Raw genomic sequence first — 8,845 nt, 5'->3', positions numbered from 1 at the left:
TGTTCCTTCTGCTTGGACATCTTCTTTTCCCCATAAACTTAACCCATAATGATTTGCCAGACACCACTGTTGTAGGCTTTTCCCTCTCCTCCTTTTTTTTTGGGCGGGGGGGGGGGTATTTTGTTTTTCCATTTAAATGAAGCAGACCAAGTTCAAGCCTCTCACTGATTCTGTGCTGTGACCCACAAGAACTAACTGGGCTTCTCCGAGTCTGAGTTTGCTCTATAAGATGGTGGAAGGTAGCACCCTCTCCCAGGTTATCTGTCCTTCATCCCAGTGAGGATGAGGGATACATGTGTGCACCTAAGCACAGCACCTTGCTGTGAGGCTACTCTTGAGTGGCCTTACCCAACAGCACTTGGTTCATGACTGATGGCATTTATTCCTTCTTTTTATTGTCCAGAATTTCCCATCCCAGCAGGGTGCCACGTGCCTGTAGTCCCAGCTGTTCAGGAGGCTGAGGCAGGAGGATCACTTGAACCTAAGGGTTCAAGGTCAGCCTGGGAAACATAACAAGACCCTGATTCAAATGAAGAAAAAAATCCTCTTTTTATTATTTTCCCCATGCTTTGGAAGATTTTGATCCCAAATTGCAAGTATTAAGTCATTATTAATTTATCTCCCATTTTTTATTAATCAAAGACATAGATAGCTGCGGCTCAGAGCTTCTGATCTGCACACCCAGCTGGGAGCTGCGCGTGGCTGACATGATCCCAGCCAGAGGCAGAGGCGGCAACAGCGTGTGTGGTCTGGCAGCTTGCCGAGGGGTCGGGGGAGATGCACCTTGCTCCCTTTCTTTTTAGTTGGCGAAGGATCAGGGAAGCTGCTGTCCTTGCCAGGTGGCTGCTACACACACAGGTGGTCACTGACTAGTGGGCTAGGAACTGAGTTTCCATGCCAGGCCTTATTATGGGACCCCATGTGGATCCCAGGCCCTCACCCCACGAGGCTCATTCTAAATAAATGGCATGCACCAATGCCACGCAGAAGAGCATGGAGTTCACATAGTGGGAGGTGGCAAATCAGTCTGCATGTGGGTCCCACAGGCTCTGGCTGGCGACCACCACACCATCATGCCCCTTACTCCCAATGCTGACAGAACACACTACTTATAGCGGGGTGGGGTGACGTCCTTGACCAGGTCCCTGATCTCAGCACTCAGAATGGCAGCCAGGTAGTCACACTGGCCTGGATGGTAGGCCACACCAGCCAGCTTGGAGGGCAGGTGGGCCTGCATCAGCTCCTCTGCCTGGACACAGGGGAACTTCACCTCTGGCCTGGCTGACCATGAGGGAACCTGGAAGGAGGAGAGGAGGGGGGTGGGGGGGTGTATTTGCAACAAACAGAATTTGAGGTCAAATATGCTGGACATAGACCCCTGAGTTGGAGCATATGATTTGGAACCCTGGTATGGAAAATGCAATGCAGAATCGAAACACAAGAAAACAGCTTTATAAACTGCATGGTGCTGTGTGGATGGCAGAGATTAATCCAGTTTTCAGTCTATAAAAAACAGTGCCTTGGGGCCCACAGCCTGGCCCTCTCACTCTTGTTATACCCACAGGCTGCTGGCCCATACTTGCTCCTGGATGGTGCAGATTGGTGGACGGTGATGCAGTTCCAGTTGTGTCCTCGTAGATGTCTGGTTCTGTAAAAATATGGACAAGCATTGAGGTGAACATTTGTTGAATGTCGACTGCTGGGTTTGTCCTAAAGGTGACTCTGAGCAAGGATTTGGGTACAAGAAGTTTATATGGGAGGTGACTCAGGGAAACATGGTGAGACAGTTGGGAAGGAGAGATGATAAAGGGTGTGGGTGGGCAGGTTACCCCTGGCAGCAACTGGAGATCCTCCTGCTGTGGTCCATGCAAAAGACAGTGGAACATACCTCAGAATCATGCCACTGAGGGACAAGGAAGCTGGGCATTTATCCACCACAAGCCTACTCCCTTACTGGCTGAACAGGCATGTTTGGCCTCTCCTGAGTGGCCTCAGTGTTGGCAGCCTGAAAAACCCTCAGGTAAGAAACCTGGAACTAGCAAGGCACATGGAAACTTCTGGCAGGTGCTTCCAGGGTGGGCAGGGTGTACAGGTGGCAAATCAACAGCATTCCGTACATGATCTCCCTTAATGCTTAGTCTTTAGGGATCAGTAGCAAAGAAATAGATGTTGGAGAGGTAAAATAGTGAGAGGAGAAAATGGTGTTATTGCACGAGGCTGGGCTCAATACAGTGAGCCCTCCCCACGTATCCCCCCATCCAGCACAGTGGACAGTAAGTGTTGCCGTGGTGACTGACTGACGAATGAATAAAGAAGCTGATGGAATCCACAAGACCATGGATTAGCTACCACTCCTCTGTAAAATGAGGGTGCTAATTCCTTTCCTCCCAGGTGGCTTGGAGGAGTATAGGAGATTGTGTATGTAAAGTTGCTCAGCTGCCTTCCTCTGCCCCTCTGAGGAGACTGGGGGTCTTTACAAAGAGGCAAGCCTTCAGGCCCAGTTCAGTGGTTCTCTGAATCTCTGAGTAAATGGATCTTTTCTTCCAGGGACTCTCCAGAATCTATCTATTGGCTCCTTCCACTAGCACTGAAGCCTGTCCCAGTTTCCCCCGTGCTAAAGCAGTAAAACACACAGCGGCCCACCTTACCTTCATGCTATTCCAGTATGTTCCTTCTATTTTTCTCTCTCTCACCTTCATATTTTCAGCCTATCCTTGGAGAGCTGCCCATAACCTGTACAGCCTCCGCTCTCACCTCCCTCCACTTTTCACCCCACTTCCATCTGGCATGCACTCCTCTTCTACCGCAGCTGCCCCCGATAAGGTCCCTGGTGTCCAGAGGTCATTCTCAGCAGCATTTGAAGCTGTGGTCAGTTCCCTCCTTTCTGAGCCTGTTTCTTCCGTGAGATGGTAATTCCTACCTTCCCTGATGATTCTGAGGATTGCACAACTCATTCATTTGGGTATGGAGCAAATATGTCTAAACACCTGCTGTGTTTTCCGCTGGGTTCTCAAGGGCCTTGACTCCAGTGGTGTGCACCTCCTCCTGGGCTCTGCAAATGCTGTTACAGCAACATGCAAAGTCTTGCACTCTCCCTGATGCACAGCGGACACTAGGTGAGTGCAGGGATCTGTCTTTTCTTTCTGTTTCCTCTGGGCCTCAGCTTACACACCCAGAAAATGGGCAGAGGGGTGGGCTTGCTCTCTGAAGCCCTCTGCATCCCCCTGGCCTCTCTCCACTGGGCATACTTGCGCTCACCTTGAGCTCCTGTATGAGCCTTCGTGCAGCCAGGATGCCCCTGAGGCTGAGTGTGGGAGCTTCGGCCTTTGGACTTGTGGGAGCTCGGCTGGCCCCCCTTCTTGATGGAAGATCTTATGAGGAAGTACTGCTCCCCTGACCAGCTTGACGGGCAGCCTGGGGAGATAAGGGTGGGCCAAGTGGAGAAAGGAGGAAGCCAGGGCAGTTGGTGAAGGGGTCTGCAGGGTCTTGGTCTCAGTTACCTGCCACTGCAGACATCTATACCACCCTGAGTTTGCACCCCAATTCAGACCTCTTCTTCCTTTCCACAAATGGGGCTCCATGTGGGTAGAAGCAGCACCATGGTAAGAATATAGGCTCTTGGGACTGGGGATGTGGCTCAAGCCGTAACGCGCTCACCTGGCATGCGCGGGGTGCTGGGTTTGATCCTCAGCACCACATAAAATATAACAAAGATGTTGTATCCACCAAAAACTGAAAAATAAATATTAAAAAAAATTCTCTCTCTCCCTCTCTCTCTCTCTCTCTCTCTCTCTCTCTCTCTCTCTCTCTCTCTTTCTTTCTCTCTTCTCCTCTCTTCTCTCTTCTCTCTCTCTTTAAAAAAAAAAAAAAGAAGAAGAATATAGGCTCTCAAGCTAGTCACATGGGAGGTTCAAACCTGAGCTCTGCCACTGAGCAGCTGTGTTATCTGGGGCAAATCACTTCACTTCTCTGAACTTTAGTTCCCATATTTGAAAACTGGGAATATTTTTATTCCTTTTATCATTAGCTATTTGTTGCCCTCTTAACTCTGCACCACAGGCTGAAATATAGCACTGAACCTGTTAGGCCCATCTGGTGGCCCAGACCTGTTAGATCTCTGCTGTCCTGGTGGCCATGTGCTAGAAGATAATAACCAGCCAGGGGTGTCAACTAGGGTAGGACTGCCCACAAGTGGGTGTTTGCAAATATTGAGGGATACTAAGCCTCCTCAGCTGTGGGGATTAAATGAGATGAAGTGCATAAAGTTTCAAACCTGGCAGAGTAGGTGCTCAATAAATGTTTGTTAAAAGCAATGATCTCTGAACTCTACTCACCATACAATGAAGTGGAACTGATACTCCTTACCCTGTAAAGTTGTTATAAAGACTTTAAAGTTAATTTAAATGAATGTGTAAATACAGCTTATCACATGGACATGTCTCTTCTTCTAAACTCTTTACAAATATTAACTCATGATTCCCATTTTACAGATGAGGAGACGGAGGCATGGAGAGAAGTTTAAAGAATTTGCCCAAGGTCTCATAGCTTGGATATATGGCTGCATAAGAATGTGCCTGGAAATCAGTAGGAACTCAATGGTTGCTTTGATACCACTGGTACCGGTATATGCTTCCCCACATGTTGAAGTTTGAAAGCTTCATTGTGGAGCAGGGAGTTTCCAGGCTTGGTGTCCAGTACAAGGCATGTTGGAAGGCTCTGCACAGAGCTGCTCTTGTCCCTGAGACCTGGTTGTGAATGAGCAGCTGAGGAATGGAGGATGAGAAGGGGAGAGGACAGGAAGCCCCAAGGGGTGAGAGCAGACAGCAAAACCTTCCAGACTGTCTGGAGGTCACAGTCCTGGAACGGGCATCCCAGTGGGCTCCTGTGGGTCAGGGAAGGGCACGGGGCAGTTTCCCTTATGTAACCATGGACTTCCTCTGCTGCACCTTGGCTTGTTAGCGGCTGGCCTGGCCAAAGAAGTAAGGCTAATTCGTCATCAAAGGAAGGGGAGGGGAGAGGCTGGGCCAGCCGGAGGCTTGCTTTGTGTGTCTCCTCACCCTCTCTGCCTTCTGGCCCTCTGCAAATCCTCTCTCTCAGGCTTCCCTGGTGACCCCATCTGGTGGCCCAGAGCTCCTGTTGCAGGCTGTGGGAGCCTGGGTAGCAACTTCTCCCCAGCTTCCCATTATGTGAGGTGGACAGTGCTGCGTCCTCAGAGGGCACAGTGAGCCTTAGATGAAGCAACTGTGCAGTGAGCTGGCAGAATCCCAGCTCAGGACATGTGCACTTGAGTCATCATCTCAGCTGCTGTCAGTGCTCAGCCACCTGCGAAAGCATATCCCTGCCGTGAGACACCGCTGCATCATCAGTGCACCCCTTTCCTCCAGGATCATGCCGTTAATCCCCAGCAGTCCAATGAGGTAGGGTAAGACTAGGAACCCCACTTCACACATGGAAGAAACTGAGGCTCAAAGTGGGGAACAACTTGCCCAGGGTTACACAGCATATCAGATGTGGAACGAGGATCCAAATCTGGGGAGATTCAAACCCAAACCTTTACTCAAATATAGGTGAGAGCAATGGCCCCTTGCTGGAGGGGTAGCTTCCCTCTGAAGGGGCCTATTTTCTGCCTGACTCCCCAAGCTCCTGCCAGTCCCAGGACTGCAGGACCCAGCTCTGCCCAGCCCCAGCTCTAGGAGCAGGTCTTTTCGGGTGCTGGGCCTTAGTTTTCTCATCTGTGACATGGAAACAGGACCTCCTTCCCTGCAGGGTGGAGTCTCAGTGAACAAGGGTGCAGAGCTGGAGTGGGGGTCTGCAGATGGCAGTGATTCCAGCCCCCTCCTTACTTTCTTCTCAACTGCCCAGGAATTGGAGGCCAAGAAGGTCACGCCCTTGTCCGGGGGCTCTTTGGAACGCTTGTCCTTGGCCCATCTGGACTTCTGGGATGTCATTCCTGATGTGGTTTCCACACCCCAGCCTCTGGGATCAGGAACAGGACAGAGTGACTGCCAGAGAACAAAAATAGAGACTCAGAGAGGATGTGGCCTCCTAGCCCTGGGGTGAGGGTTGGCTCCCAGAGGTACAAGGACCCAGCCAAACCCCATAAGCCACCTTCCATCACCTGGGGACCCCAGCCCCCCATCACCTCCCTTGCTGCCAGCTTCCCCCTTTCTCTTGAATCTGTCGCTTCTCTTTCCTGTGTTCCATTCCTCGTCTCCTTCCCCTCCTCCGTCGTCCAGGGACACCCCAAGCCCTGCACATATACTTTCCCATGGTGTGGACCCCGTGACTTCCTAACAGGCTCCAGTGTAAGTGTGGGGTGTGACATGCCCTCACCAGGCAGGGCCGGACCCTACTGACTTCAGGGAGCTGAAGGTGGAAGCTACTCCATGTTCCTACCTCCTGGCATCTGCCCCAGGGCCACACTCAGGGGACATTCTCCAAGTTTCCCCTGATCTTTAGTAAGAGGGAGATGCGGCTTTTGGGACCCAGCCAGGAGTCCCCAGGGGTGGACACACCTCCCTGGCCCTGTCCTCTGCCAAGTCCTCACGACTGGCCCAGGGAACAGGGAAGGCACCATCCTTGTACCCAGAAATCAGTGACAGATACAAAATGAAGACAGAACTGATGCAGAGAGGAACCCCTGTTATAGACATGCACTCCCAGAGATCCATGCTGACATCTAGGGGTGCTGATGTGCAGCCCTGAGCTGTGTAAGAGTGTGCTGTCATAGCTACATGCACCAGGCACAGATGTGCACACCCAGAGACACAGATCTGTACAGCAGCAGAAGCTGCATCCCCGTGGGACTACGTGTGCCTATGGAGAGGCACTTTGTCTGTGGGAAAATTGTGCACATGCACAGCTATGGCATTTGTACTGATTTGTGCTGAGACATGGATGTATACTCAATGAGGACATTCACTCCCAAATCTTTGAATATATCCAGAGGGAGAAATAGACACACTGACAACAGAGTACATACAGATTTAGAAGTACGGCCGTAGATACGTGCAGAGACGGAAGCACTGCCTGTGTGATCCATGGGTGTGTGCAAAGATGGATTTGTGTGCAAAGAAACAGATATCAATACACAGCAATGAGTAGTCACACGAGAGCATAGTCACACTCAGAAAGGGACAGCCACACCCAGAGACTAGTGTACTTGGTGTTCGTTGCATAGATGTTGAAGTGACTCACATACCCAGGAAAGAGTGTGCCCAGGTGATGACAAATGTACAACCAGAGATGGATACACATGTGTGCACAGCAACAGAAACACACAGCATCAGTCTCCTGAGCTTGGATGGTGTACTCACAACCTTGTGGAGCTCACACTCCTTCAGAGATCCCGTGTCCCCTAGCTCTGGGGTGCTGCAGAGCCAGCCATGGAGGGGAGGGTCATCTTATGCCAAGAGACCCCCCTAGAAGTTTAAGAGTGGGTCCTCAGAGCTCAGCCTGCGGGAGTAGGCACAACAGGGCCCAGACAGACACCCAGGCGCCCAGGATTGACTGTTGTGGGTAGCTTGGACACACCCTAATGACCCTGGCAGGTGGCAGCCTTTGTTCCTTCTCTACCACCTCCCCTGGGGACCAGGAGAAAAGCCATGACCAGGCTGCTGATTGGAGGGAAAGGCAGCCAGGCAGCAGGAGGCCCCACCCAGAGGTCACTTCAAGGAGAGATGGGTTAAAATGAAAAATACAAGAAGTCCTGAGGTCCTGAGGTCTGTGTAGCATTTGGATTTCATACAGATGGAACGTAGGATAAGGGAGAGCACACCTCCAAACTCCCTGTGCTCTTGCATGCACCGCCATGCCTTGACCCCTTCTGTAGATGCCCACTCTCCTCATTTCCCAGATGAGGACAGAGGCCTGGAGAGGTCAAAGGACTTGTCCAAGGTCACACAGCTATTAGCCCCCACATTTTTTATTTGAGCCCATGTGGTCTCTGTTTGAGACCTTCTTCCTTAACCACTGCACCAGACCATCCTGGATTCCAATAGGAAGCTGCTGTGGTCTGAATGTTTGCATCCCCCCAAAATTCATGTGTTGAAATTCTGACCCCAAGGCAATGATATTAGGAGTTAAGAACTTTGGGGAGACCAGTCAAGATTAGTGTCCTTAGCTAGATGCAGTGGCATATACCTATAATTCCAGTCTGCGCTGGGATGCTGAGGGGTCAGTACAACCCTGGAAGAGGTGACAATTTTTTTTTTTTTTTTTTTTGGTGCTGGGAATCGAACCCAGGGCCTTGTACATGCAAGGCAAGCACTCTACCAACTGAGCTATACCTCCAGCCCCATGACAAATGTTTTTAAAGGCTGAGTAAGAGTCCATCATGGGAGGCTGGTGCAGAAAGAAGAGCTATCCAGGCTCAGGGTACAGAATTTGCAGAGAGGTGAGAGAAATGGCAGTGGCCAGCTGTGCAGCTCAGTATGGGGAGACGAGCTAGGAAGGCATCCTGAAGGACTTTGGATTTCATCCTGAACAGAGGAATGACTTGGTCCTATTAGTTTTCTAGAAAGATTAGAAAGTGGTTTGGGGGTGGGCAGGGAGCAGATGAGGGTGGGGACCCAAGCCAGTGAGGAGGCTGTTGCAATACTGCGGGAGAAATGGCAAGCTTAGGTTACTACGTTTTGGAAGCCTTTCTGAGGCACAAGAAGGAATGAAGCCCAAATGTGACCAGTAGGTGTGCTTATGGGGGCAAGTGAGTGAGACAGACCCCTATGTTTCTGTCTTTGTTGGCTGAGCTGTAACCTGAAAGAGGAAGCTCCAGAGATATGAGTTAGGTCTTGGGGTGTTAGAGAGTTCAGTTTGGGAACTATTGATCTTGGGGGACCCAAGGGCC

This window comes from Marmota monax, unplaced genomic scaffold, assembly GCF_021218885.2.
Source record: "Marmota monax isolate L192 unplaced genomic scaffold, Marmota_monax_Labrador192_F-V1.1 WCK01_AAM20220418_F8-fsc00023, whole genome shotgun sequence".
NCBI classification, from domain to species: domain Eukaryota; kingdom Metazoa; phylum Chordata; class Mammalia; order Rodentia; family Sciuridae; genus Marmota; species Marmota monax.
The sequence above is the reverse complement of the archived record's forward strand: the minus strand, read 5'-3'. Positions refer to the sequence as shown.